The sequence below is a fragment of the Thamnophis sirtalis genome, unplaced genomic scaffold (assembly GCF_051295495.1).
Source record: "Thamnophis sirtalis isolate CommonGarterSnake01/CBP01778 unplaced genomic scaffold, rThaSir2_p1.2 scaffold_3, whole genome shotgun sequence".
NCBI lineage: Eukaryota > Metazoa > Chordata > Lepidosauria > Squamata > Natricidae > Thamnophis > Thamnophis sirtalis.
In genome coordinates, this window is record NW_028261383.1 from 88,365,421 (window position 1) to 88,393,340 (window position 27,920).

Genomic DNA, 27,920 nt, shown 5'->3' on the forward strand with positions numbered 1-27,920 from the left:
GAGATCATTGAGTCCAATGAACCTCTTAGAAATGTACAATGTCTCTTGCTCTTACTTGGTGTGTTTTTTTTTACCTCTAAAATTCAAATAGAATGTGCCTTCCTGTATCTTAAAACAATTGTTCTCTGTCCTGTTCTCTGGAATGAAAGAGAACAGGTTTTGGCCTATTTTTTGTGTGACATTCTGTCAGATCTACCACTCTCTTGGAGACATCGGTTCCCTGAGCCTTATGGAAACCTTTAGAAGAACACAAAAATAGTCCAGGATGATTTCTCATGCTATTCATAGATGCAGAAGTAAAACAAACACCTGTTTGCCACATACATCCAAAGCTTGAAATGAAGGTTTAACTTCCATCCCTCCTAATGATCTTGCTTAATGTCCCTGCCTCTGTTCTGCTTCTATTAGTATGGAACCAGTTATCCTAATAAACATTATAAAGGAGAGAAGGATATAATTTAATTCATTATTTTCTCAGTTTTTTAATACGTAATTTTCCGCATTTATCCAATAGAAGAAAACCTACTTAACCATTTCTCATGAACAGGACTTAATAGAACAATTCCTCAAAAAAAAATGCAGTGGAGATTGCCAGGGAAGCAATCGTGAACTAAAGACAATTCACTGAGAGCAGTGCTGATGACCACTGCGGAATGAAGAGCCAGTGAATGGCTTCTGAGAATTCCCCTCTGGACAAGAGAGGACTCAGGATGGCCCACATGCATTCCATGCAGTAGCTCCCTGGGAAAATACTGCAATGTAGTGGTTTAAGGGTCTGGGAGCTGAGGGATGACCATCTTGTTCCTTGTTCCATCTGGTGCTTTTATGGCTACAAGATTCACATACTTCCTTTCTTAATAACTTCTGCAAATTGCTTGCTAACTGGTTTTTGGTTGTTAGGAACCTTCCAAATGGCAAACTGCATTACATTCTGTGAGTCTCTTTTTTAGTGAAAGAAGTTTTATGCAAGTTCACGGACTTAAAAATTTTTATTTTGAATAAACAGGGAAAAGGTGATTATAGTGCTGACTTTGGAAAGCTATATACAAACTATGGGGATGGATCTGAAATATGATTTTGAAAAATTAAAATAATTCTTCCTGTGGGAAAAGTGATAGTTTAGAATTCTATTGAAAAAATAAATAAAGATTTTGAAATTGTATTTTCCTGTGAGAAAATGCTGTTGATTAGGGGATAAAAACCCAGATAAGATTGGACTTTGAAGGTTGTACACTAGTGGGAACAGTCAGAAATAAAGATTAAGTAAAGGAGAAGAGACCCATTAATATAGAATAGGGCACAATATAATTTTGAATGAATTTAGGGATATATGGGAACAGTGCACTCAGAAGTTACCCTTAAGATTGTCTGCTATCATAAAACTGGATTTAAAAGATGTTATAGAAGGGGAACACATTTTACTAGATAAGACAGAGGTTGAGGCTGATTTAAATTGAATTTAAAAATTACAGGTTACAAGAACTATATAGATAAATAAGTTACAATGGATATTTAAATTAAATTGGTTGATTTCTTAATAATTAAAAGGAGTATATGAATATTCAAGCCAGAAGAGTGACTGGGATAACTTTATTATTGTGGATTTATAAAAGAGATGTCTCAAAGGTTTGAAGGGTATTTTGGAAACAAATGAAAAGAAAATGAAAAGAAATCAAAAGCGGTTGTTTTCACAATTAAGTGAATTGTTCTATTAAGTACTGAAAATCTTTAGCAGAAGCCAATGAAATGAATACTCTTCCTTCCCAAATTCCCTACTTGATAAACCTGATCTACTTCCCTCTGCCCTCCTGTGCCCCGAAATTGGCAGGGCAATAAAATTTAAATATGATTGTACTCATAGGAAGGAATAATTTGTTCTAGAAGCACACTCTGCTTCCATGAAGCTTATTACTGATCAGGAAAACATTTACATTTCTTGAAGGAAGCCACCTGGGGGTGAAGAACATGCTCTCTAGTCATTTGAATATTTTCAGATAATACTTGTAAGTGGATGGATTTATTATTTATTCTATTATCTGTGTGCCAAGGACTTTTCTGTGTTTCAGCAATGAAAAAGACCAAGCTTGGCTGGAGGATTTTTTTTTTTTAATGTCCTCTTTCTTAATTATTTTTTTATTTCCAGGATTACTTTTTTGGGATTTAAAATAAGACTTTTGATTATGTCCGTGCATATATTTATACAATTTTCTGGTCTGGGAAGGGTTTTTTTTTCTTACATTGTCAAATGCCAGTTCTCAAAGATGTGCAAGTTCATTTAGGACCTGAAAACGTATCACTTTCCAAATTTTATTATTACACACCTGCCATTGTCACTGACACTTTTAATGCCCTTAAAAAAAACCACTAAAAATTAGTTAACTCTGAATTAACTGTTTTGATCACTGCAATGAAAAAAAGAGAGAGAGTTGAGACTCTGGAAAGAGTGCTGAGAACAGTGACAAAGATGATTTGGGGCAGGGGGAGGCTAAAGGCTAAAACAAATGAAGAACGGTTGCAGGAACTGGGAATGTTTAGTCTAGTAAAAAGAAGAACTAAAGTATGTATAAAAACAAAGTTAAAAACAAGATTTAAAGGGAAGGGTTACAGTATAAAACCTTTTAAAAATTCAAAGATGGGGTGAGGGAACACCATCATGACACCAATCATCCCCACGATTGCATGCCACTCTTTGATTCTCTCCCCCCACCCCTCAAATGACAGAGCAAAGTCTTGCACCCTTTCTGAAGGACAAAAAATGGAGGGGGGCACTTCCCCTCCAAGGGCAAGGGGTTTTATCTAATATTCTGGGATCCTCTTCTTTAGCAATCCTAATTTTCTTCCCTCCTCCTTTTGGGAGTTTTCAGATCTTTATTAAGCTTTCTACAAATTATTATCGTCCAATTTCATTTTTTCCCCATTTGGAAAAAATACTGTTTTAGAAACTCCATTAATAAGAATGGTGAATTTGAACTCAGGTAACCATGACCTTTTTTCTTCAGTGCAGAAACATCAATTGGCCGTCTCATTTGAGCACAGGTCTCTCTTAGCAACCATGAATTCTAGCAAAAATGACAGGCTGATAAAAGCTTGCTCCAGGCGTTCTGAAAAACATCAAGATTCTACTTCCAGCCACAGCAAATGAGTGGGAGGTAATTCATCCTGTCTCTATGCACTATCTTTAATGTGCAGAGACGACTTTTGCTAGCCTGAACAACTTTACCATAATTAAATATTGTAAAAGAATAGGCCTTAGTATAGGACCATAGGAATTTCCTGTAATTTCGGTGATATTCTCTTTTGTGTGTGCAAATGGCTAGCCCAACATGTTGTTCAAACTCAGCCAGTGTGATTAGGTAATAATAGAATAACAAAGTTGGAAGGGACATTGGAAGTCTTCTAGTCCAAGCCTTTGCTCAAACAGGAGACCCTTATACCATTTTAGATGAATGGTTGTCCAGTCCCTTTTTAAAAACACCCAGTGCTGGAGCATCCACAACTTCTGAAGGCAAGTTGTTCCACTGGCTGATTGTTCTTATTGTCAGGAAATTTCTCCTTTCTTCTAGGTTGCTTCTCTCTTCTAGGCTAAGTTTCCATCTATTGCTTCTTGCCTTGCCTTCTGGTGCTTTGGAAAATAGGTTGACCCCTCTTCTTTATGGCAGCCCCTCAAATATTGGAACACTGCTATCATGTCACTCCTTCTTTTCACTAGACTGGCCATTCCCAATTCCTGCAACTGTTGTTCATTTGTTTTAGCCATCAGTCCCCACGCCCTCAAATCATGTTTGTCACTCCTATCAGCACTCTTTCCAGAGTCTCAACTCTCTCTCTTTTTTTACATTGCGGTGATCAAAATTGAACGCAGTATTCAAAGTATGGTCTTAGCAAGGCATTATAAAGCAGTAATATCAATTCTTGTGATCTTCATGCTGTCCCGCAGTTCAGTGGTGGGTTTCAAAAATTGTTCGAACCTACTCTGTGGGCGTGGCCTCCTTTGTGGGAGTGGCTTGCTGCCCATGTGACTGGATGGGAGTGGCTTGCCGCCCATGTGACCGGATATGAAGATGCCGACGACACTTGTCAGAACCACCTTAAATTACCTCACACACAGCACTGGCATGCATAAGAATATGATGTAAACTTGTTTTTTAAAAGGCATCTTTGGTTTGCGTTAAAACAACTTCAACACACGCAATGTTCTGATTGCACCACAAATGCAGTAGTCATCCTTACCTTTCACAGATGCACTGAGTTTTATAAATATGAGCATGATAGTGTAGAATAATCATATCCAAGGACCAGTGGTGGGTTTCAAAAAATTTTGGAACCTCTTGTGTAGGTGTGGCCTACTTTCCGGGTCCACTGGTGGAACCTCTTCTAACCGGTTCGGTAGATTTGACGAACCGGTTCTACCGAATAGGTGCGAACTGGTAGGAACCCACCTCTGCTGCAGTTAATGCAGCCTAGGATTGTGTTGGGTTTTGGGGGGGCAGCTGCAGAACATTGCAGGCTCATATTTAAGGGATTGTCCACTAACACTCCAAGATCCTTCTTGTTGCAGTTACTGCTGTTGAGCCACGTTTCACCTAGTCTGTACCTGTACTTTTGATTTTTCTTGCCAAAGTGTAAAACATTATTTTTTTTCTACATTGAATTTCATTTTGTTAGATAGGGCCCAGTGGTTCAAGTCTGTCTGGATCTAACTGGTTCAGTACATTGTGAGAATTTACTTAGTGGGTAAATTAGGTTTAGATCAACTCATCCCAACACTGTCTCTATTTTTATACTACCGAATCACCATCTCCACTGCAAATACATTAGGAGTTAAAGAAAATTAAAATAGCAGCAAAATCCAAAGCAATAGGCCAGAAGCTCCACAATGGTATAGGTGTGTTTAAAAAAGACAGAGATTTGTTCAGATGAGAATAATCCAGTTTTCTCTTCCATTTTTGGTTCAACATGTTGTGATTGTTGTTTTAACCCATGGTTTATAATTTATTATACAAACCCAGCCATTTAAAAATTGTTCATGGCCTGGTTAGTTAGTACAATGGGCAACTCCAGTCAGGAGATGAACTGAAAGCTTTATAAGTTTTAGATATTTTGTGAAGGGTATGAAGGTATCTTCTTAGTAGTGATGTGTTGACAGAGACAGAGATAAGCCTTGAGTACTAGCTTGTTAATATACAGTTTGGACAAGATTACACAGTGAACTAATACTATCAGATTAGCTTTCCTTTTCAGCATAACATAATTATCCTCTGGCTATATAATAAGGGAAGCTTAAATTGGTGCCTCAGATCATGTACTACTGATAAGCTGATCTAAGTGTTTTCGCAACCTGGGGTGGTTGTTTTTGTGTGTGAGAGAGATATTAATGCTGAAAACAATGAACAAATTGTCACTAGTTATATCACTTGCTATCAAGGAGAAAATTCCATCCTCTGTATGTTTTCAGTGCTGATATACAATAAACATAGAAATTTTATCTTAATAATTCAATATACCTGGCTAAGTTCCACTAATGCCCTGAAATTTCTCCTCCTCCTTTTTATCTGAAATCAAATGTCAGGAATAAATCTTTTAGTGAAAAAAAAATACAGATTTTGCTAATCAGAATACAATGCTCTTTTCTATGGCTATGCTCATATGTTATTTGATGTTTTAATTCTTCATTGCATAAATTGTAAAAATGATATGGAAAAATATGATATACTGGATATACAATTGAAACCAATTATTTTGATATTGGAAAAGGACATAGAAATATCAAGCCAGATGAATGATTTGCATAACTCTCTTTTACTGGATTTACAAAAGAGATCTGTAAAATTTTGTAGGGTTTGCTAAAAAGAGACCAAGATTTTTTTAAAAAATTAAAATTTGGGAATATTATTTGAAGGGATTAAAAGCCAAGATTGTTAAAGTACAGAGAAGGAACATAGCATTGGCTTATTTGATGAAGATTAAAATGGATATATAGTTATTTCTGATAGCCCTTACTACATATTTGCTCACTAGGAACAAATTATGAGGTTTTATGTTTCTGTTTACAGTCAAAAGATGAGGTATGGGAAAAAGCAACCATTTTAAAGAGATGGTAATAAACTATCAAAATGGTTTTTATTTGTAAAGATGAAAGGGAATAAGAATGTAAAGAATTACTTCTTTACATTTTTCTTTTTTTCTTCTATTTTCTTCTCTTTTTATTTTCTACATTTTCAATTTCATTTTGTACTTCCGGTAGTTTGTATTAATTTCTATTTTTTTAACAGTAATCCTCAATAAAATTATCTTTCAAAAGTGAAAGCAGGCTCAATATGCATATACAGTAGTTGTGGAACATTATTTAATGCCCTTAATGTGCAAAATACATAAGAGATAGAAGTTCTATTTTGCAGTAGATCATCTCACTTAAGAAGAGTGGCCCCATTTCACCATCCTTCCAAACTGCTGTGTTCAGGTAGAAAACAACACACCCAAATTCAAACCCAACTGTTATTTTTGAAAACATTGTCAATTAAGACAGCTGACAACAGCTACAGTTCTTTCAAAACTATATGAGTTCTATTGCACCAAAGGTACAACTAATGCACAGAATCCATGCTGGTGTCTGTTCCATTTCCTTTCCCCATCACACACCTGTTCGTTCATTAATTCATTAATTCATTCATTCAGTTTCTAGAGCCACCCATCTTGACCAATAACTCTGGGCGGCATATAATTCTAATGTAAGTTTAATGTATATTTCATGCATATAATTAATGTACATAATATAAGTTTTGCCTCCCTTTCTGACACTCAAAATTCCATAGACATAGACATACTATGTTTACATTGGATTCCACCAGTTAAGGAATGCACATTGCACTTTACGTGATGCTCTTTGAGCTATACATTATAATACTATGACTAGTAAGACATTTCCTTTGTTTTTCTTGTTACCTTACACTGCTTGATAGTAGCCACTCCTTTTCCTAGAAGGACAAGGATAAAGTGACATAATATAGATGTTGATCGTGGTGAAGTGGAAGAGGTAGCTTAGGATTCAACCACAGCTGATAATGAGATTGATTGTGGGCACTGCAAATTAATGTAAGGCACAGAAGACTCCAAAGAAAATACCCAACACCTCTGCTGCTAAATGCCTTTGAGGCATGGTTTCTGTTTTCACCCCACCAGGGAGCCAAGATCCTCCTGCCAGCTTTCCAAATTTGGAGTATGGTACTCAAAGACTATTTACTTTTCTCCCTAAAGTCACATATACACATATATTAGAAATAAATAAATAAATAAAGATTGTGTAAAGAGGTCATCTGACCGAAGGAATGAAAGAGGACAGCATAGAACTGCTTGTCTGAGTCCAAGTGCATAATTGGTCATTGACACATAATATATGCTTCATTGCTGGGGTGGGGGGGGGGAGATAGAATGGTAAATGCTTTGCACAATGTAAAATTAACAGAGTTTGCATGTATTTCCTCCTAGTCACAGCAGTTAAAAACCGTGGCACAGGAGCATGTTAGCAAAAGGAACAGAAGAATTTCTCTAAAGGCCTGGTAGACAGATAAAGGATTGGCAGAGGGTCAGAATGAGATAGCAAAATGGTCAGATGACTTACTAAGGTTGACTGTCCCATTAGCCAGCGGACTGTTAACACAGCCTTTCCAGCTTTTTATCTGGCCTTTTACAAGGTTGGAGAGCTAAATTAAATTGAAGTAAACAAAAATCAATTTCACTTCAATAATCAACCAGTCTTGCCTCACAAACCAACAGTACTTTTCAGTCCTGTTTATGTGTATGCTGTCCTAAAGAGGAGGTATGCAGCCTGATGGCCCAGAGTGACATGACCTTCACCTTGATTGATACTCTGTGGTAATAAGGCCCCCAATTCCCCCATGGTTTACTGCAAAAAGGGTTCCTGTTTTTTACCCTACCTTGTTCTAAGCTTTAGAGTTTCTTTCACATTTCTTTCTGTACTTTAGAATTTGCTTTATTGTTGCCCAATCCAAAAGTTTTGCTTTCCAGGTGAACACCTCTCCAGATGCCTGCACTTCATGCTATGAAAAGCCCTATGCGAGGAATTCCATCGTGATCAGTTTCCTTGGGACTTAACTGAAGCAGTGGTGGAATTCAAAAATTTTTACTTCAGGTTCTGTGGGCGTGGGTTTATGGGCATGGTGTGACTTTGTGGGTGTGGCTTTGTGGGCGTGGCAGGGGAAGGATACTGCAAAATCTCCATTCCCTACCCCCCCCCCCCCACTAACCTGCTTTCCAGCTCCGTTCTCCTGTTCAGGGCAACGAAAGAAGATCAGCTGGGAGGCTGGGAGGCAGCAGGGGCGGGGCCAGCCGAACTACTCAAAATTTCCGCTACCAGTTCTCTAGAACCTGTCAGAACTGGCTGAATACCACCTCTGGACTGAAGGAAGGACAGTCAAAGACGTTGCAGATCACTGAAAAGATGACTGGATAAAGACAATGAACCTTAGCACCTCAATAGGTTATAGGTAATCCTCAACTTATAACAGTTTGTTTAGTGACTGTTCAAAGTTACAACGGCACTGAAAAAAGTGACTTATGATCGTTTTTCACATGTATGACCTTTGCAGCATCCCCATGATCATGTGATAAAAATTCAGATGCTTAGCAACTGTTTCATATTTATGATGGTTGCAATGTCCTAGGGTCATGTGACCTTCTAACAAGCAAAGTCAATGGGGAAGCCAAATTCACTTAACAACCAGCTAATCAACTGCGGTAATTCACTTAACAATTGAAGCAAGAAAGGTCGTAAAATGGGGCTAAAACTCACTTAACAAATGTCTCACTTAACCACAGAAATGTTGGGGTCAATTGTGATCCGCCCTGAGTCCCCTCAGGGAAAAGGGCGGCATACAAATAAAGTAAATGAATGAAATGAAAATGAAATGATCGTAAGTCAAGAACTACTTGTATATGCCAGTATCTGCATCCCACTCACAAATGTTACATCTAAATTTTATTCCGTTTTAGTTCACATTGCGGGATGAAATCACCAGCTTTTGAATATGACTCTGGATCCATGTCTTTAGGTGGCAGGTGCCTATGTTCTGGAAATGGCAAGAAGAGGAAGGAATGATGGAAGGGAAAAACTCGTAATTAAAGCTTGCAAGAAAGGATGAGGTCCCCACTCCTATTCCATGCAGACATTTGAAGGGTGTTTACCTACCATAGTTAATAATGTAATGGATGGGTGGAAAACAGAATTTGCTAATGATATACCAAAACTGAAATGCTGACAAAGAATGTTATAGTTCATGCTTTAAGAAATGACACCAACAAGGCATTTCAGCTAAACTCCTTTATTTTTATTAGGAAGGTAACTGCAGGCAAATAAGAAGGAACCTCTATGCATACAGCAGTGATTCCCGCACCTCCAAAAAGCGAGTGACTTGATACACATACCTGTATATTATATTCAGTCTTGTAATTAAGTTTAGAGGCATCACACATTGATTCTCAAGCTATTCTGGGCAAAATGAAACAGAACGAACTTTCTATAGACTTCACATTAAAAAAAGACACAGACTGATGCAATTCCCCCTGCCATGCACCAGTATGCCCTTAGATTAAAGAACTCTGCAAAATAAATTCGATTAGGATGAAGCAGAAAATGTCCTTTGCATCAAGATCAATGAAGTTATTTTTAACAGGTTCATAAATTAAACGAATAGAAAATGAGATGCTGTTCTGAGATGCTAATGCTAATTCAGTTTCTTATATGGTTTTTTAAAATCACGATATGTCACAACATAAAACCAGCTGGATTCTTAGTGAGGGTCATTAGCACTGGCCTATTAAAAGCAGCTTTGTAAATGGACTGCTTCCTATAGAGGTAGTTCTCGGATTACGATGGCAATTGGGTCTGGGATTGCCATCGCTAAGTGATGCTGTTACACAACACAGCACAATGTCACGTGACCACATTGTTTAGTGATGGCCATCTTGGCAGTCCCAATTGTCGTCATCACTGTAACTCCAAGACCCCACAGTTTGTTAAGCAGGAAGTAGTTTGAGTCCCAGGCAAGGAGTATGGGGACAGTGATTTGGTACCGCAGGGGAGGTGGGGGTATGGTGGATGGGTGGTGAGATGGTTACAGAGTGTTGTGGCCCATCAGCTGCCAACAGAGCTAACAGCAGAGCCAGACAAGGAGGAGATGGAGGAAATGCCTGGGCCATTAGAGACAAAGGCAGAGCTGGGGTTGTCTGTCCTTCCCCAGGTGGAGAGGCAGCTGTCTTCAGTGCCTCAGCTGAGTGAGGGGGAGGAACAAATGGGGCCCATCCCAAATGTGCATATGCGCAGAGAGGAAAGGAGAGGTGAGCAAAGGAAAACAATAAGCCGGCTCTCCAGGAAAAGTAGCCATAGATGCTAGCCAGCCCCTCCATGGCTGGGAAATAAAAAGTAGGGGTTTGGGAGTGACTGGTTATCGCAGACAACCGTTTGTTTTTAGGAGACCACAAGCAATTTGGATTTCTTGGCCAGGTCTGTTGGGACTAATTACATCTGATTTTTCATTTATCCACATGAATAAAAGACTGTTCCTACCAGAGGTGGGTTCCTACCAGTTTGCACCTATTCGGTAGAACTGGTTCGTCAAATCTACCAAACCGGTTAGAAGAGGGTCCACCAGTGGACCCGGAAAGCAGGCCACACCTACAGAAGAGGTTCCAAAATTTTTTGAAACCCACCACTGGTCCTTGGATATGATTACTCTACACTATCATGCTCATATTTATAAAACTGAGTGCCTCTGTGAAAGGTAAGGGTGACTACTGTGTTTGTGGTGCAATCAGAACATTGCGTGTGTTGAAGTTGTTTTAACGCAAACCAAAGATGTCTTTTAAAAAACAAGTTTACATCATATTCTTATGCATGCCAGAGCTGTGTGTGAGGTAATTTAAGGTGGTTCTGACAAGTGTCATCAGCATCTTCATATCTGGTCACATGGTTGGCAAGCCACTCCCATCCGGTCACATGGGTGGCAAGCCACTCCCACAAAGGAGGCCACACCCACAGAGTAGGTTCAAACATTTTTTGAAACCCACCACTGGTTCCTACCCTGTTTGAAAAGGGGTTTGTTTTTACTTCCAAGTAAACAGCTTATCATTACTTGCTAAGGCTAGGTCAGAACACAGAGTACCAGATCTCTGGGGCTCCTCAGGAGGAAAAGCAGCAGGAGCAATTTACCCAAGCAACTTGCAAACTTTTTTTGGGGGCCAATTTCCCTGTTGACTTGGCTTGTGGCAATTATGTCACCCTGCAACCATCATAAATGTGAATTACTGAGTGTCTGAATCACAATCACATCATCTTGGGACATTCTGTGATGGACAGAACTTTGAAGACCAGTCGTGAGTACCCCTTGTTCAGCACCATCATAAACTTGGAACAGTTGCTGTGGTTGTAATCCAAGGTCTACCTATAATCCTTCTGCCCCCTTATATCCCAAGCTACAAGGATAAAAAAACCAAGCGCCATGACCTTGACAAGTAAGCACTATGAGGAATGATTTTTAAAAAAATCTGAATATGAGCCAAGGAAGATATAATAGCAGTCTTTAAATATTTGAAGTGCTGTCACAAAGAAGAGGAAGTAGATTTCTTCTCTATTATCACAGAGGAAACAGAGGAAACATTAAAATAACAAGGAAGGAGCTTCAGGCAAGATCTGGAAGAATGTCCTGTCTCTATGAGCTATCATCCTGTGGGACAGGCTACTATATTAGTTCTTCACTGGACATTTTTAAGCAGGGTAGTCATCTGTTAAAGATGCTATAGATCCCAAACTAAGCAGGAATTTGGATTAGAAGACTTCTAGGACCTTCCCACTTGATGATTCTATGAATATTGGATCTGCTAAGCTGATAAATACTGTTTAGAGGAGAAATGATGCACACAACAACATAGGCCAAACATAATATATTTGCTTGTGTATCAGTTTATTTCATCTGTATCCCACTTTTAAAATGAAACAAGAATCAGATTTGATCACTGACTATTCTTCAAAGCCCAGACAGAACCCAACTAAGGGGCGTAAGAATGACCCTGGTCAGAATTCAACTAGTAATTTATCAAATGGATTTCAAACTAAATAGAATCATGACACTGAAACACTGTTGAAATATATTTTGAAGAAACTTCTCAGCTGACGAAAGCACCATCTAAGGGCTGTTCAGCGTAATCAGTTTATTGTTGATTCATTACATGCCATCAAGCTTGCTTTGGATTCCTGGAAATCACATAGATAGAATTTCTCCATGTCAGTCTACCTCTAACTTGTTCTTTCAGATCAACGCATGCTTCACCACTGTTACTATAACTGAGTCTATCCCCCTTGCTGCTAGTTGTCCTCTTTTCTCTCCTTCCCCCTTTCTCAGCATTAGAGCCTCCTTCAGTGAGCTAGGTCTTCACATAAGAAGTGGGATAATTTGAATTTGACCATTTGTTCTTCGAGTGAAAATTCTGGGTTGAATCACTTTATTGTGCATCAAAATATTCCAGAAACCGGAAAAATAAAATAAATAAATAAACATTCCATTGTTTAAATAACATATCAGTGGTGGGTTTCAAAAATTGTTGGAACCTACTCTGTGGGTGTGGCCTCCTTTGTGGGAGTGGCTTGCCGCCCATGTGACCGGATATGAAATTATGAATTAGTACTTAGGTCGGTGAAAGTAGATATTCAGAAACTCTGGCATTGAAGCATGCAAGTCTTAAAGCTGTCAAGTTACAAGATCCTTGCCAGTGGTGGGTTTCAAAATTTTTTGGAACTTCTTCTGTAGGTGTAGCCTGCTTCCTGGGTCCACTGGTGGAACCTCTTCTAACCGGTTTGGTAGATTTGACGAACCGGTTCTACCGAATAGGTGCGAACTGGTAGGAACCCACCTCTGTAACATATGATCAAGTATACAGTCAGAAGTGGTGTACTCTTTTCCCTCCCATGTCTTTTTCTGCTTGCAAGTTTGTCTTAAGAAACATACACCTTTCCTACAGTATTTCAGTCATATTTTCTTGGCCATCTCCTCGCCACCACCATTCAGATATTAAGTTCCAGAGGGCTTAAGTTCATGGTGTAAATTAATCAGAGGCTGATTGAACTGATTGCCTGCCAGCTCACTCCCATCTAGCTGACTTCTGAAAGGCTTTCTTTTACAATGTAAGTATTCAGGTCTTCACTAACAGATTCCAAAGGGGTTGTGTTCTGTTTTACAGAGGACAATGGCTGAGGGAGAAGCAAAGGAAACTATTAGCAATTATTTTTTTGCCTTGCTATAGAAGGAGTAAAGGGCTTTTGTCACTTTCAGGACCCACAAATGTGCAACGGAAAGGATTTAGTTTCTGGGAACTTGATTTAAATTACCTGGATGATGAGCTCTTCTACAAGATGGATTACACTGCGCAAAGAATGGGACCATAGCAAACCTGGTCAAGAGAGATTTAAGGTGGGAGCCAGAAACCGAAGTTGCACAAAAGGAATGCAAAACGAGAGAGAAAATGACTATACTTGGGCCTTTTTAAAAAATTGATTTGTAATTTTTCAAACTGATATTGGTTTCTATGGATTCTTGCTTGAGAAATAAAAAGTTCCACATGAGTCTGGACTCTTATCCTGGAATAAACACCATATTAACCCCAAAGCAAGCAAGCAAGCAAGCAGTATGCTTTCTGGTTTCCATACTCCAATAGAAGCCATTCTCCAATAGAAGATAATATCTGTAGTTTAGGATTGAACTATGGGGTCGATAGCAATAGTGTTTAGGCTTATATATTGCTTCACAGTGTTTTATTGGATTCTCTTAGTGGTTTACAGAGCCAGCATATTGGCCCCAACAATCTAGATCCTCATTTTACTGACCTCGAAAGGATGGAAGGGTGAGTCAATCCTTGAGCTGGTCAGAATCAAACTCCTGGCTATGGGCTGAGTTAGCCTACAATACTGCATTCTAACCATTGTGCCACCATGGCTCCTGGATCATTGGTACTCTCTGAGCTTGGTTATTTTCTGGCAGACTTTTCATTACTGAACTAGATAATATCATCAGTGCTAGAAGGAACTGAAGTTTGCTTTCATTTTATCTACCTGTCAGTGTTGGGTGGGAGTGGTCCTGATGGCTCCTTAATTGGGTTGTTGTTTGCTTCTTCATTATTAGTCTAATGATAATCTTGGTGTTACTCTCTATTCATCTGAGTGTTCATTGCTAGTGAGATTAAGAGAGCTCAGACAAATTGGCCATCAACAAGCACATAGACATAACAACATTTACATACCATTCGAAAGAGACAATCAAAAATCCAAAAAGGAAACAAAAAGAGCAAAACAGTTTCTCACCTGCAACCAATACCTAGTTCAATCCTCCATCCAATTGCAGGAATAGAGGCAAAAAAAAAACCCTCCCAAGAGCTTACAAAAACAGGGTTTTTTTTTGTAATGCTTGTCCATGTTACATTTCACCCACTCCTACCTGCCTTTACAAGGATGACATAATAGAGACAGGAAGTGGTGGGAAATTGGCTTCCACCAACTCTACTTCTGGCATCAACCCTGACTCATCACAGTTGGTGGTGGTGGGGAAATAAACAGTGACAGCTATTTGACTGGAGCAGCTGATTTATGCCAATCCTGCATTAGCATGAAGTTCTTTTTTTCAGCATAAGAGAGCTTTCCACCTGGTTGTGCATGACCCTGGAATTCATTGAACTTGGTGCAAATGTCTCATGTATTTTTCCTCCTTGTTCCCACACTGCACATTGTTTCATTAGCAGTGTGGTTAGCAATTAGCTGTATGGCTACATTATTCATTGAGTTTTTTTGTTTTCCATTTGAAAGAACTCTCTGTCTCGAGGACAAAAGGAAAGGGTTTAAGACCATAACTCATAACCACAGGCTGCCATGTCAGCCTGTTCTATTATTTCATAGGTGTGGTTATGAATACATCAACATCACATGACTGATATTTTTCCTGAAAGTCTTGGGTGGTAATGGTATTGCTGGATTAAGTGTTCATTATGTGTGATACATGCTCTGAGAAGCTTTTGCTGTCAGCTCTAAAGCCTGCAACAAACAGAACGTTTAGATCCACTCTGTTTTTTCCTTCTTCCTTCACACAATTTGCCCCATCAGGCAAGAAGTTTGGGTGTGATCATTAAGTCATTTTTCCCATTAAATTTAAAAACATTGAAAAACCGAAAGCCAAGCTCTGTCAGATACTGTAAACTTTGGTTTCTTCAGAAGAAAATTCAGCAAAATGTATTTTTAAGTAGATTGGTTGGTTGAGACTTACTGTAGCCACTTTGGCAGCAAACATTCTATTATTTTATTTTATTTATTGGCTGATTTGTGAATTTCCTGGGCTCAGAGAAAATTATATTTAAGAATCCAATTCTTTCAAGCATGAGGAACGGCTTGAAAGATATGTCACAAAGACAGCATTTATTAGATGAGGATTTCTTTCTTGGTAATAACAAGGTGACATATGACATCCTTAAGTAGTAACAGGAGAAAGTTGGCTTTTGTGGGCTAGGGTCTACTTCATGTAACATTGGAAGACTACTCTTAAGATGGCAGAAGCACATACAAGTATAGAGGAGGAAAACTCTGATGAAAATGTTCATATCACTACCTGTACTCCAGAGGTGGGTTCCTCTCACCTCTGGAGTACAGGCCTGCCACGCCCCCGAACCGGTTCTCATATGGTGCCGCCATCTTGAGTTTTGGTTCTGTACATGCACAGAACTATTTTCTTTGCACAAATTCTTATTTTTTCTTTTTAAAATGTTTTGGGCAAAAATTTTGCATGCACCGAACAGCAACCCACCCCTGCTGTACTCATACTCATTGTGCTATTTCCTTGTGGAAAAAGCATGGCATAGAAAAAGAGCAAATAATAGTGAGTTAAAATAGTGAAAAACAATATTAATAGCAATACACTGGGTAAAATCACAAACAGGATTGGAATTGAAATGCCGAATGGCCAAATCATCAGGAGACATCTGGATGAAGCCTATAAATATCTGGACATTTTACAATTGGATAACAACTAGTATGGACAAGTTGATCAGTAAAAATATATATTCAGAGATTGAGAAAATTGCAAAAAAAATAAACACATCTATCCATACCTTTGATATGATGCACTACCAGCATTATTCACCAAACACAAAATGAACTGCATAGTTTGAACTGAAAAACAAGAAAATTAATGATGTGTATTATAACCTTGTAGTGATATTGATAGATTATACCTGCCCTGCATAAATAGGGGCAGAAGTTTATTTCAAGTCAAACAAACTGTTGAAGAAGAACATCATGCATTGGCTGATTATGTAAAAGGTCACCATGAACAAACATTGCTGCAAGTTAAACATTGGAACTTACCGAGTGTACTAGAAACAAAACTTGGATATCGAAATAAAGTAATGAAAACAAAAGCAGAATGCTTGCAAAGAAAAACATTAAATGGTTAATTTCTGCAAAAGCTCTTTGCAGGGGAGAAGTGGAGCTCATTGAAAAAGAAGCTGATGGCTTGATTTTGGCTGTGCAAGCTGTTTGAAGGAATGCAGTCAAAGCCAGAATTTAAAAAAAAATCAATTGTGCAGATTGTGCAAAGCAAAAGAGAGTGGATCATATAGTCAGGTCGTACAAGAAAATCACCCAAACTGATCATAATCAACAACATAAAAGAGTAACCAAAACAATTCAGTGGAACATTTGTAAAAAATATCATGTATCAATAATGAAAAATTGGTGGGAACATGGAACTGAAAAGGTAGTTGAAAGCAAGCAGGTAGTTGCTAGTCGTGACCCATCAAAACCGCGTTCCACAAAAGCGCGGTCGACGAAATCGCGTATGTGACGTCATCACAATGCAACGAAAAAGATCGAAAAATTGAAATAAAAATTAAATTACAGCAAACCGATTCACATAAAGGTAAGGGTTAGGTTAAGGGTTAGGGTTAGGGTTAGGTTAAGGGTTAGGGTTAGGTTTAGAGCGTTAGCGTTACGTTTAGCGTTAGGTTAAGGGTTAGTGTTAGGTTTTTCATTACGTTAAGGGTTAGGTTTAGGGTTAGGTTAAGGGTTAGGTTTAGGGTTAGGTTTAGGGTTAGGTTTGGGTGGGTTAGGGTAAGGTTTTCGCTTTATTTTTACATTTTTCAATCTTTTTCGTCGCGCTGTGATGACGTCACATACGCGCTTTCGTTGACCGCGATTTTGTCGTCCGCGGTTTTGTGGTGGAACTGTTGCTAGTCATTGTCAGAACATTCAGTGCCATATCAGAAATATTGGATGGCACCTAGAAATTCTGTACATTGAGAAACTTTCCATCTGTGAATTAAAAAAGGCCACAATGCCTGGCTCTGCACATGTACTATCAGAGAGAGGCTTCAACCCGGTTTCGACTGGTTCAGTCGAACCGGTTCTGCAACTTCGGCGAAACAGCAAATCCTAACACTGGCTGGCCCCACCCACCCTGCCCCAGCCCACCCTATCTTACCTTTCCCACCTTGGCTGGTGGCTAGAGTCATGCCCATGCGCAGCTACTCTCTGGCTAGACTCATGCTCGCTCACCCAGACCACGCGGCCCAGCTGTACCCCGTGCCTCACCCACTCTGCTCACTGCAGCTGCCTGCAAAGGTAAGGCACTCAGCCAAAGGGCTGCCTTAGGGTGGACAGGGTAAGGCGAGGCCGCCTTTTGGGCCTAGCTCTCACCAATTTGTAATGGAAGATGGTTTTTTTTTATTTTTATGTTTGTTTGTCCTTGTTCAAAAATAAATAAAAATTGTTTAAAAGAAAAAAGCAAAGAAAGATCAGGGGTGATCTAGCAGTGTGTCAATCTATTCTCCAAAGCACCTGAAGGCAGGACAAGAAGCAATGGATAGGAACTAATCAAGGAGAGAAGGTATATAGGGTGTCTTCCTTGAGCAGGACGGATGGAATAGAAGACCCCCAAGGCCTTTCCAACCCTGTTACTCTTTTACTAAAAGTAATGGAAAAGAATGGAAAAGAAAAGGAAATCTAATTAAACCAAGACCGGTAGATCTGTATAGATAAGGAACCTACAAAATGTCTGATCAGGGCTTTGTGAAACACTAGCTATGCATATTATAGGCAGATGCCTCTACTGAACCTAGGTGCCCTTTCTCTCCTGTTGCCAAAACTAAAAGGCCATGGAGGGAGGAACCCAATGGCCAGAAGAGAAGAGGCATGCCTATAGAAGCCAAAAGTGGACAATTGTTGGCCAGATCCCAGGCACTGGCTACCACAAAGGCTGCATCAACAGGATGTGCAGATTATATAGCTCAATCTGTACCAAAAAAGAGGTGGGGGAACCAGTTCAAAACTAGAGCAAATAAACTGGAATGAATTATTGCCTTTGTATATGTATATCTGTCTCTCTAACTGTTTACTGTAGGATTATAACTATGGCCTCTCTTGAAGACTATTATTACAAAATTGACTATTGCATCTAACAAAGATGCATTATGTTGTTCCATATAAAGTATGATTTCTCTGATGGATCTGTTTAGCATTGTCAGAAGGGCATTCATAGGAAGCAGCAAATGAATCAAGCACACGTGTACAAATTTTAAGTACTGTCCGAGAGATACAGAAAATAAGCAGGAAAATATGCCAGCCATATAAAGGCTATTTCCTTGATTGTTTGGGAAGAATATTTTATAGCCTGAAAGTCAAGGCAAAAGGGCCGAACCCAAAGAGGGAGCAAGAAGACATGCCCTTAAGATAAGTGACGTCAATGGAACAACTCCAAAGTTTCAACAGACATAGACAATAACAACATTTACGTTGTCTTCAAATAGAATTCATTGCCATTGTTAATCATCAACTTGACCAGTGTTGGAAGAAATGTCCATCTGGGTTCAATTCAAAGTGGGGAGAAAGCACTGGAAATATGGAGACTGCTTGGGAGGATGGTTTTAATGGTGAACAGGACCACATGGGTTTGAAATCCTGGGTAGTTGACCACATGAAAGAGAGAGATTTATATCCTCTCTTGTGCCCCGCCTTAGAACTTCCTGTTCCTATGTAAGGGCAGGTTGCTGTAGGGGTCACGTGCAAATCCTAGGAGTTTATCTGAGTTAAGTCTGGTTGAACTGTGGGCTGATGGAATGTCCCTAGGTGATTTTGCAATGCAGTGAGCCCTGCTGTTAGATGGGTAGAGGGCTAATCCTATCATGTCCTGAGGGCCATGTCTTAATCCCATCACTCTGGAACTGAAGTGGGGGGCAGGGAGCTGCAGGAAGCTGCTTTGTCTTTAAAAACATGTTTCTCCTTTTCTCACCCAGGGAAGTATAATATTTTGCCTTTTTAATATTTCCTAGAATATTCCATTCTTCTAAGAGGGGAGGGTGTTAACTTTCTTCGCCAGTTTTCAAAAAGCATCATGTTTATGGCTTTTGCCACTAAGTTGGAAGGAGTTTAAACTATTTTGTATGGCCAGGATCTGTAGGTGGGCAGAAGAATGAGAACAGAAACAGATCTTTTCTAAAGAACTGGGTTGGACTCAACTATTCACGAGGTGACTGGAATGTTATGGCTTTAATTACACAGCTAGTATCTATGAATGATGTGGAGCTGTCATAACATTGTATAGCAAGGAGAAAGCAGATACAATGTCCCAGAAATGTTTCCTTGGGGTTATTAATTAGAACTTCCTCACAAAACTGAGCCAATTAAAATTTGTCCCTAATTTTATACGCTTAACTTTTCTATATTTTTCTCTCGTTATAATAGAGAAATTATAATGGAGCTCATGGATCACTGCTTTGCTGAAAATTTATTCTGCAATTCTGTTTTTTAACCTTTGAAATTCAATTTGACGGGGGAAATCATTTTTTTTATTCTAGCAATTTATTCGCAGAAGAAGATAAATTAGATTACATGCTTTCCCCCCATATCTGGGAGGAAAGAAACACTCCCATTTTGTTTCCAGCTTTCTTGGCTTCACTTAAATCTCAGGAGAAGCTGTTGTTTCTCCATCAGCTTTGAAATCATCTAGTTTGGCTTGAGAAAGCCCCACACATGATCTCATGCAAGCAGCATGACGGAGAGACAAGAACAGCTGCAGAACTCTCTGCTATCTGCAACAACACCATAATAATTTGAAAGCATCATGAAACAGAGTTGGAAAACCAAGTATAATGCAGAAGGAAGGAAAACTTGGGGGTCTGAAGGAAGATTTCTGCATAGTATCAACTTATACAGTTTCTAGTGCCCAAAGTAGGTAGGAACAAGGCATATTTTTGGAGAGTTTATTGTCTGTGGACTCTTGTACAATTTCTCTAAAACCACCAGGTTTTCAAGCACTAGTAAAACCGAGTGAGTCAGAAAGTGCTAATACATTGTAGCATCAACCCAAGAATTGTGTGGTTGCTGATATTTATCTTTGTCATATAAATTTGATAAGTAAATACATAAATATTCATTAGCAAACACTTTTTAATGTCAAAAGAATGACTAGTCAAAGAAATGAATTATTTGAGCACCTCTCAGTGTTGGTACAAAAGATAGTTGAAACCACTTGACCACATAAGTCAAGATTTGGTTTTATTTTTTTCAAGGTGCTTTTTTTTTTGGTGGTTGGCTTTTCCCCCCCCCCCTTATTGGATTTTTCTTTGTTTTGTAGGTGGAGAACAAATGTTTTCATATGATATGAGGTTTTAATATTTACTATAAATTACACACGGCTTTGAAGAGAGAAGGTCCAAATGTGATAAATCAAACAAATAAGAAATTAAAAAGGCAATGTTATCAGTGTGGGAATATAAATCTTTACCTTCCTAAATTCTTCAAGGCAGAGGTGTACATATTTTTTTTGGCTCTGGGCCATACCGAACTTTCGGTGGTAAGCAAAAATCCCAACGCAAAAGAGGACACTGCACTGGAGAGACACGTTGGGTGGCGGGAAGAAGGCAGAAATGGAAGGAAGTTTAGTAAAAGACAAACAGGACGCTTATAGCAGCCATACTTTCTTGAAAAAAATTTATAGGACAAACCTGAAAAAGCTGTAAATCTGAAAAAGATTCATAAGGGATAAAAAAAAAGTTTAAGTTACTTTACAAAGGGGAATTCAAGAGCTAAGCTCAGAAAAGACATGATTACATTAAATAAATTAATAAAAGATAAATAAAGGACGGCTTTCTGAAATAAAGGACTGCCCTTTATAGCAGCAATCTTTTGGGCACCAGGGACAAGTTCCATGGAGGGAGGATTTTCGGTGGACTGGATTATTTGCATGCTGCCTGGATCCCGCCCATGTATGGATGGGACTTCCCTTGCTTCCTGGCAGGCCGCTGACTGATGCCAGTCTGTAGACCAATTGTTGTGGACCCCTGCTTTATAGTAAAGGATGTATGATCACTATAGATACGTTGCATAAGTTCACAAGAGGTTATGCCTTTGAATAAAGTTAATTAGCCTGGAAAGGCCTTTTATTTTTCTTTTTATCTGTAAAAAGAGGCAGACCATATCAAGTTATAAAAATGGGTGGGAAACAAAAGAATTAATTGACCCAATCATAGTATTTGTATTTTTAATTCAATTATTTGCCAGTTAAATTTCACTTTTACACACCTATAAATGGAAAGATAATACAATAGAAACAATTGGTCTATTGCTGGGAGAAAGCGGCACGAAGGTGGCAAGCAACAGGGAGAAAGCAGAACTATTTAACTCATTTTTTTGCATCTGTCTTTACACAAAGGGGGAAAAACCAGTCTAACCTATCAAAAACAGCACCACAAAAATCAGATTAGGAACACAAGTTGAAATAGGGAAGAAAATGGTAAGTGAGCACCTGTCTTCTCTAGATGAGTTCAAATCACCAGGACTGGATGGATTACACCCCAGGGTTCTGAAGGAACTGGCAGACGAGATCTCAGAACCACTGAACTATATCTTTCAGAGATCCTGGGGCACTGGGAAACTACCAGAGGACTGGAAAAGAGCTGATGTGGTTCCCATCTTCAAAAAAGGAAAAAAAATAGGAGGAGCTGATGTCGCAATGACACGACGTGCGATCTTGGCACTCCAAGGTCGCAGTCAATACTTTTGCTGCTGGATGGTCTTTTTGGACCTAAACCGTCCAGAAGAGACGGTGATAGGCAAGATGTTTGAAATTCAAAAATTATTAGAAGTAACAGAGAGAATTGAGAAGAGATTGGAGAACATAGATCCTAGAACAGCAAAATTTGATGGAAAAATTGAGGATGTTCATCAAATGAAGAAAAGACTGTACATTGTTGGGTGAAAACAGAGGTCCCTTCTGTTACCTGTAGTGTAGTCCTCAGTTTACAACCACAATTGAGTCCTATATTGTTTTATTTCTTCTGCAGTTCGTATTATTTAATAGGATGAAGAGGCAACAGAGTGTGACCGCTAGGACAGTCATCTTTCCTATGTAAGTAGCTATTTTATTGCTTTGTGTTGCTTGTTTCATCTTTAATATAGTAGTGCAAGCAATTAAAGTCTTCCTTTCTGTATCTCTTTGTGCAGGCCATTCATTGGAGCAATGTGGTCAATGGATGACTTCATCACACAAAAGGACAGTAATCTTCCTTTTCTATTATTTTGTGTCCTGGTTCCATCCTAATGCAGTGCATGCAATGAAAGAGTTCATTTCTGTGTCTCTTCTTTCTGCAGGCGATTCATTGGAGTCAGTGATATTGAAGACTGGCAAGGACAATCATCTTCCTTCTGTAAGTAGATTTTTTTATTGTTTGTGTACTTATTTTAATCTTATTTAAGTAGTAAGTACACAACATAATAAATTTTCTTTTTTATATCTTTTTGTAGATCATCCATTGGGGCAAAAAATTCAGTGGCATCATCTTGGCCACTCCCACCCAGTCACATGGCCAGCAAGCTACTCCCACCTGGTCACATGGCTGGCAAGCCACTCCCACAAAGCAGGCCATACCTACCGAAGAGGTTCCAAAAAATTTTGAAACCCACCATTGACTAGGGGAGACATGATAGCAATGTTCCAATATCTCAGGGATTGCAACAAAGAAGAGGGAGTCAAACTAATCTCCAAGGCACCTGATGGTAGAACAAGAAGCAATGGGTGGAAACTAATCAAGGAGAGAAGCAACTTAGAACTGAGGAGAAATTTCCTGACGGTTAGAACAATTAATCAGTGGGACAACTTGCCTCCATAAGTTGTGAATGCCCCAACACTGGAAGTCTTTAAGAAGATGTTGGATAGCCATTTGTCTGAAATGGTATAGGGTTTCCTGCCTAAGCAGGGGTTTGGACTAGAAGACCTCCAAGATCCCTTCCAACTCTGCTATTGTATTATTGTACCTCTAGTATTTCCGAGTTATTAAGAAGCATTTGAAGAAAACAAGTCCCCCCAAAAAAACCTTACCATTTATTTATGAAAATTTATATTGGCTGTCCACTTATTCTCAGTTACTCTAGGTAGCTTATTCACACACATACTCTTTCATGTGTGTGTGAGGGAGGGTGAATCTGATGGTGTGTGGGAATGACCTTGGGAGACAGGATGAAATGCTGCAGACTAGACAGCAGTCAGGCAAGTGGCAGCTGAATCTACATAATGAATAGTGGGGTGGAAAATGTCTCGAAAAGACTTCCCCTAGTTTCTTTGGCTGTAAGTGTGATGAGGAAGAGACGTGTACTTCCTGATTTACAAATTTATGTTAATATAAACTGACAATAAAGTTAGAGCTAGTATTCCTGGGTGTGCTTGTTGTCTAGACTATCTCATAAGGTTGACAATGTAGATCAGACAGGAAACATATGTGCTAATATTACTTTAATAGAACCTTGCAAATCTGAAAATACAATTCTCCCATTGTCTCCTTTACAGCCTGAGAAGTTAAGGACAGTCCCTTCGGGTTTACGCCTGTTATGCAGATATCTACACAGCAGACAGTGTGGGGCACAAAGGACACACTGGGATCTCTGCTCTATCTGTTTGTAGTGCTGGGCCAAAAAACGTTCAGCTACATCTAAATATAATTCAAAAAGTAGAAGATTACCATTTCTTGGTATGAAGACATTAGCATATACAATGAACATTCATGGTATTAGCTCTCCAAGATACAGTCAACCCAGGAGGCTACAAGGCAAAGTTCACAGATAGGGGCTGCCAAAATCTGGATAATCATAGATGACAACAACAAGATAAGAAAGCTGTACTTGGTTGCTGCCATTTTGTGATCTTCCAAGGATTGACAGTTCAGATATACACCCTTATTTTAGGGAAAGACTTTTATATCTTTAACATTTTCTAAAGAACACATTTAAGATTAAGTTTGTCTCCCAGCTATTTAAAAGCCTCTTCAAAGATTAAAGTAACAATAGGGGAACTTGCATGCATGGCAGTATCCTTACATATATTTACTAGTCATTAAAAGACTATTAAGAATCATTGGCCTAATGCTGTGGGATTATGCTAGATTATTTTAGTTTAAACAGTTTTGGATTCCCACTAATCCTATATTAATGAACTGTAATAAACCCCTACATGGTAATTTCTTGGTCACCCTCCTCCTCAGCACATTTCTTTAAAATATATTCAGCCAACTAGTAGAGAACACCCATGAAAGAATTATAAAGCAAATATATGCGTCAATCAGTCATATGTCTTTGTCTATAAAAGAAAATGATTCCAAAGAACGTCCAATTCATTTTCTGTTACAAGGAATCCCAGGCCTCTTGGTGTATCATTTGTGTCGGCTTGTATAAACTCAGTTCACCATTAGCAAATCTGGCAGCAAAGACCTTTTCCCACTTTGAGCAGGAAAGGCTCCCTTGAAGCTAAATATTGATAAATACAATTGGCTTGAAATAACATTTCTCTTCAAAACAGTTTCTCTCTTCCTTTTGTAGTGTGTTTTAGTCTTTGTATTTACATTATAGGTATTTTTTTTTTAAAGTCCCAACCCAGTCTATGAATTTGACTAATTACAGTGGAAAATCCTGGGAGCTGCTGTTTCTTTTTTTCTTTTTAAAGATTTATTATTTTTTAGTTACAAAAAAATAAACATTCTATCTTTCCTTAAGCAGTGTGTCGTCTGGGTATAAATATCTCTGTGCAACATCATTCCTCTTTTGCCGCATCTTTCACATTCATATTAACATTATTTCCCTAAGTTTAGTATTATAATATATTGATATATTTTAATGTTACGGAACTCTCCATTTTTCTTCTTAATATCTTCTAGTAATAATATCATATTCACATTAAACATGATTATTCTCATCATACACAAACTAACTTTTCATCTTTATATCTCTAAGTGTATTTACTTTTTTTAAGCTTTCTTCATTTCCAAATCATATAATATTCAGTTTGCTCTTTCTCCTTAATTGCTAATATTAATCTGTTCATTTCTGCACATTCTAATATTTTCCTTATCACCTTCTCATCAATAGGAATCTCTACACTGGGAACTGCTATTTCAAACAGTTACATTGCCAGCAACTTGATGGTCCAGCAGGATGGAACAATTAATGCACCTCGATGATGACCTGGAAAGACATACAAATGAAATGAAACTGGATAAAATAATATCCAGCAATAAAAGAATATAAAAGAATAAATAAAAGAACCACACTATGCTCCCTAGTAGTATAGTGTTCATCATGGCTGGCTAGGGAATTCTGGGGGTTGAAGTTCACACATCTTAAAAATGCCAAGGTTGAAAAACTCAGAGATCTGTTCACATTTATTCATTACATTTATATAGCAATAGCAATAGCAGTTCGACTTATATACCGCTTCATAGGGCTTTCAGCCCTCTCTAAGCAGTTTACAGAGTCAGCATATCGCCCCCACAGTCTGGGTCCTCATTTTACCCACCTCGGAAGGATGGAAGGCTGAGTCAACCCAGAGCCGGTGAGATTTGAACCACTGAACTGCAGTTAGCAGTCAGCTGAAGTGGCCTGTAGTACTGCATTCTAACCACTACGCCACCTCGGCTCTATCCCCCCCCCTCAAATTATCTTGGGTATCTCAATTACTATTATTCTGTAATGTTGAAAGCCAATTCTCCATACCAAAGTTTGAATAGACACAATTTCCTTGAGTAGTTGGTAAGATTTATCTGAGATTGGAGACAGTAAAGTTTAAAAACCTACTGCAACTACCCTGCTATTATACAGTTATTCCCATAATAAACCTGTGAAACAGGAAGGCTACATAAATTGATTAAATAATAAATAAAGACCTGAAACATTAAACACTGTGAGTACATGCCCCCGGTCTGTCTTATAAGGGTTCTCAGGCATGGAGAGAAGCATACATATATTACTTGCAATTTAAATGATTGTTCTAGGAAATGGAAATATAATGCCTTGTTGTGTCTGTAGAAACTTAAGAGGACTTAAGAGACAGTGGCTACAGCTTATATGAAAAACATTGAATTTGGGATTCAAGTGCCAAGAAAGGGAATGGATACAAATCCTAGAGCCCTTTTTTGGAATAAATTATATAGTAGGAATTGGAATAGCTGAATGCAATCTATAAAATGATAGCAGCAGTCTTTTAATTCTGATGTAATGGCAATTTACCTGAATTTCCCTTCTGCCTTTCAGTTCTAACTACACTATCTGTTGGAGGCATAAGATTAATAATCATGATGATTTAAAGGCCACCAGCTGTCATTCCTCTCTTTGGTCTATGCTGGTGTTTATCATTTATAAAATACCTTTTTTCCCTCTTGTATATTTCCTGCTATTGAAATGGGAGAAGGAGATCAGAGGTTGTGTTGTATTACTCCAGAGATTTTTTTCTCATAATGCAGAAAAGGAAAGAAGGGAAGGGAAGGGAAGGGAAGGGAAGGGAGGGAGGGAAGGGAAGGGAGGAAGGAAGGAAGGAAGGAAGGAAGGAAGGAAGGAAGGAAGGAAGGAAGGAAGGAAGGAAGGAAGATTATTCAGTGCTTTAAGAGTAGGCTATTGTCTTTCTTCTGTTTTATGAGGTCTACACTAAAGCCAGTGCGGAGAACTACCAGTATATAAATGTTAACTCCAATTTTTATTTGGATACTTTATTATTAAATATTGTTCTTCTGTTGGTCAACCAGACTTAGAAATATACTGCTATGTTTCCACTAGAATCAGATCACAAGAACTATTAAACATCCAGACCAGAAAATCGCTCCCAATATCTCCAGCCCAAAGGAAATTCCTGACAGTTTAACCCAACAATCTGCTTAGAGATACCCAAGATAATTTTAATGTTATATGTTATATCTGGTCAGTCTACCCAAGAAAATAATAAGAACCTTATTTGGTGCAGTAGTGATGCAGCATTTTTTTTGTTATTCATGAGATGCTTACAATTTGCAAATATTCCTTCAATATTCCATTTTAATTGAAGGATAATCAACACTGAAAGCCTACTATTTTGGTCTTGGATAATTATAACTTCAATGTATTCTATCTATCATTGTATTATCTATCCAGAAACATAAATTAGCCATATCAGATTGTGGATGTTAGGGTTTGAGGAAATTACCTGAGCATCAACATTGTTCCCATCTTTCTGTCTAGGTACCAGAGTTTAAATATTTTCTTGTTACTGCTCTGTATTTTTGTCATGTATAGATTCTTTCTTTCACTTAAAGCATATGCCCTAAAACAAAATGGTTTCCTGATTTTTGGCCACCATAAATTAGTGTGGCCCTCCTCCTATAGAGTCTTTAAGGAGGAACAGTTTGATATATAGCTTAGTTTAGTGCAGCTGCCCAATGTTAACTCCATAGACCTCAGACAGTTAAAATACAGCTGTTTTCATTCTGCCCTAGCCTTATGCAAAAAGAGCAGATGTTTAAAATGGAAGCTCAGAGGAATTAAATCAAGTTCTTTGCACAACCCCCAGTTGAAACCAAGAACATGGATT

At 38.5% G+C, this 27,920-nt stretch overlaps 2 long non-coding RNA genes across 3 annotated transcripts; both read left to right on the forward strand.

The window, feature by feature from the left end:
* Positions 1–1,850: 1,850 nt before the first annotated feature.
* LOC148048053 (uncharacterized) lies at positions 1,851–26,835 on the forward strand. 2 transcript variants are annotated; one of them, XR_015695946.1, is made up of 4 exons: positions 1,851–2,003; positions 22,691–22,746; positions 22,844–23,169; positions 25,454–26,835. It is a non-coding gene; the product is annotated as an uncharacterized LOC148048053 (long non-coding RNA). The 2 variants fall into 2 exon arrangements; XR_015695947.1 differs by having other exon boundaries at positions 1,856–2,003; positions 22,844–22,978.
* On the forward strand, positions 12,518–13,630 carry LOC148048054 (uncharacterized). Its single transcript, XR_015695948.1, has 2 exons — positions 12,518–13,192; positions 13,341–13,630. It is a non-coding gene; the product is annotated as an uncharacterized LOC148048054 (long non-coding RNA).
* Positions 26,836–27,920: the final 1,085 nt, after the last annotated feature.